Here is a 3461-nt window from a genome sequence, read left to right on the forward strand (position 1 = left end):
GATTGAGATGAAGAGAAGGTTCTTCACACAGATAATTGTGAAAGTTTTTCGAATTCTCTATCCAAAGATACTGCATCATTGAATGCATTCACGGTGGAAATGGATATATTTTGATGCTTTGGTTGGGTTGCTCGCCGAGCTGGTTCATTAGTTAGCAGACGTTTCATTACCCTGCTGGGTAACATCATCAGTGCAGCCTCCGATGAAGTGCAGTTGAGTTTTCCCTCCTGGTATTTAACTCTGGGGTCTGTTGGATTTGATTACCTCATTTCTGGTTTTCCTTCGCAGTGGTGTATATATAGGGTCTAGTTTTATGTGTTTGTTGATGGCCTTCTTGGTGGTGAATCAGGCCTCTAGGAATCCCGTGCTTGTCTCTGTTTGGGCTGTCCTAGGATCCTGGTGTTGTCCCAATCGAACTGGTGGTCCTCCTTATCCATGTGAACATTAGGGATACATTTTGAGTTTGTAAAGTAAGGTAAATCGAGGGATTTTGGGAGAGGGCTGGAGAATGAGGTTAATGCTGATGATCAGCCACACTCATACTGAAAGGCAGAGCAAGCTTGAGGAACTATATGGTTTACCCTTGCCTCCCATTCCAATGTCCTTATGTTCTTAATTTATGTTGTTGTTTCTTAACAAAGGGGATTCGTGGTTTCCCTGGGCCACAAGGTATTACAGGTACTCCTGGACCTGAGGTATGTATTTGATGTGATTTCATTTAATATCTTTTAGAATGTATATATTGATAAATAATTTTTTGAGAGACAATTTATATTCCCAATCATCTCCAGAAACACCAAAGCCAAATAAATCATCTATAATATCATATGCACATGTTGATTTTTTTCAAGTGGTAAAAAGGAATACTTTAAATGGGTCAACGGTTATGTGGTGACAAGGAATTTAAGATAGATTCAATCTTTTGTAGAATAACATCTCAACTAACATTTCTAGGCTTATATATTTTGAACCCTGATTTTGAATCATGTTGTATGGGAGAGGGCACAGCTTTGTCTTTTATATTTGAAGTTAACCTTCTTTTCTATCCATGTTAAAACAATGAAAGTACTGTTTTAAAACTCCAATACAACTGTTCGCATGTTATGCCTTCATTTGGTTAGTGCCTTGCACGGACTTTTTCTCAACTTATTTCTGTTTGACTAGTAAAGTAGCCCAGTTTAAGACAGCAGTTCAGCATGAAAAAGGAGATAATTTTGAGGGAAAGCAGGGTGCCTGTATCTAGAGGGGGAGTGTAGAGCTTGTTAAATCAGGATATGAAACCATGGTGGGAATGTATATCAAGAACTTGAGGGAAATCTTGATTTGTCCTTATCAATTATTCACTCTGTTTTTTGCCATGGGTGAAAAATCCTGACACAAGTTGTCAAGGTGGTATTTAGCTCCACAATCTGCCTGAGGCCTGAGAAACCCCACACCCTGACCTCCATTCATTCAGTACAGTTTGACTACAGTCCAAGCAGTGATCATTGTTCTTGATGGCATTAATGGGTCTATAGAATTGTCAGCCCTCCAATGGACCAGAAGCTCTTAGCGGCAGGATCTATCCCCTTAAATGGTTGGAAACTCTGATACCAGGATGGCAATTGCCTGTTGGTCAAATAATTGCATCAGGGCTTTCGTAAGTGACGGGCCTTGGCTTTCTGGCTGGGATCACCAGTATGACCATCAGGTTCAGCCCTCACTGTACACATTTCACAACTTGAGCAGCACAGACTAAACTTATCCTACCTCACCCACCATCAACACATCATAATGGTTTATGTATTTTTCAAATGGTTTTAAACCCAACTGTGTAGGGAGGCTGAAGCAAGCATTAAAGGGAAGAGTTTTCCTGTCATAATCAGAAAGACAAGGGATCTCTATGTCACTTCAGTACTGTATGTCACTGTATTAGGTCCAGCATATCTCGTGGCGGCTGAGAGCAAAAGCAACTTCTTTTCCCAGTAGAGAGACAGAATGATACTCCAATTTAACATGTACTCCACTAACTGGATATTAAAGATATCGTCTGATGCAAATATTCAAATCAAGGGCAAAAATTGCTGGAAAAAGCTCAGCACGTCTGGCAGCATCCGTGCAGAGAACTCAGAGTTAACATTTTGGGTCCAGTCTCCCTTCTTCAGAGAAGAGTCACTGGATCTGAAATGTTAACTCTGATTTCTCTCTACAGATGCTGCCAGACCTGCCGAGTTTTCCAGCAATTTCTGTTTCTGTTTCTGATTTCCAGCATCCGCGGTTCTTCTTGTTTTACAAACATTAAAATTATTCCCTTCTTGGGATTTGTCATGTGATCAGTGGTTTTTGGGGAATGAACGGAAATCTCACACAAATGCGTTTATTTCAATGGTGTTGTAATCCCAGAATTTTGGACCTTCTTAAAACTCTGTTCGTGTTCTTTCATGCTGAGATCTGATTATATCTTACAGGGTTCCCGAGGACCAAAAGGCTTCCCGGGTGCATCTGGTGAAAAAGGAAGCAAAGTGAGTGGCATTGAATCTTTGTTAATAACAGTCTCTCCAGGGGCTGAAGATACAGTTGTTCATCATTTCATAGTCATCCTTCAATGATCTCAAAAACATGAATCTTAGATTTGTGTTTATCGTCTCAGGTACTCAAGTACAGGGATATGTGAGTGCAGTAAACAGTGTACAAAGTCACCATTTCTGCCGCTATCTTAGGTACAAAGATACCTAGGTACAAAATCTTAGGTATAAATCAGAAAAATGAAAAAAAAAAAGTTAAAAAATCAACATTACAGTCCTTATAAAGCAAGGCACAAAGATACCTAGGTACAAAATCTAAAGTATAAATTAGAAAAAAAATAAAGAAATAAAGGTAAAAGTTCAGCATTACAGGCTTTCTAAAGCAGGAAGGCCATGTTGGGCTTCACCCCGAGACTGGGAGTCTGCACTGGGCTTCACCTCGAGACTGGGAGTCTGCACTGGACTTCACCCCGAGGCTGGGAGTCTGCACTGGGCTTCACCTTGAGGCTGGGAGTCTGCACTGGGCTTCATCCCGACACTGGGAGTCTGCACTGAGCTTCACCTCGAGGCTGGGAGTCTGCACTGGGATTCACCCTGACACTGGGAATCTGCACTGGGCTCACCTCAAGGCTGGGAGTCAGTACTGGGATTCACCTCGAGGCTGGGTGTCCGCGCTGGGCTTCATCCCGACACTGGGAGTCTGCATGGGCTTCACCCCGAGGCTGGGATTCTGCACTGGGCTTCACCTCGAGACTGGGAGTCTGCACTGTGCTTCACCTCGAGACTGGGAGTCTGCACTGGGCTTCACCTTGAGACTGGGAGTCTGCACTGGGCTTCAACTTGAGACTGGGAATCTGCACAGGGCTTCACCTCGAGACTGGGAATCTGCACTGGGCTTCACCTCGAGGCTGGGAGTCTGCACTGGGCTTCACCCCGAGACTGGGAGTCTGCACTGGG

At 43.1% G+C, this 3461-nt stretch overlaps 1 long non-coding RNA gene across 1 annotated transcript in view; it reads left to right on the top strand.

The window, feature by feature from the left end:
• The first annotated feature begins 640 nt into the window (after positions 1–640).
• LOC125482907 overlaps positions 641–3461 on the top strand; it is a 5695-nt gene continuing 2874 nt past the window's right edge. Inside the window, exons 1-2 of the long non-coding RNA XR_007261897.1 lie at positions 641–695; positions 2448–2501. This is a non-coding gene — a long non-coding RNA (uncharacterized LOC125482907). The remainder of the gene's footprint in view (positions 696–2447; positions 2502–3461) is intronic.

Source organism: Rhincodon typus, chromosome 4 (assembly GCF_021869965.1).
Source record: "Rhincodon typus isolate 14 chromosome 4, sRhiTyp1.1, whole genome shotgun sequence".
In the NCBI taxonomy this organism is placed as follows: Eukaryota; Metazoa; Chordata; class Chondrichthyes; order Orectolobiformes; family Rhincodontidae; genus Rhincodon; species Rhincodon typus.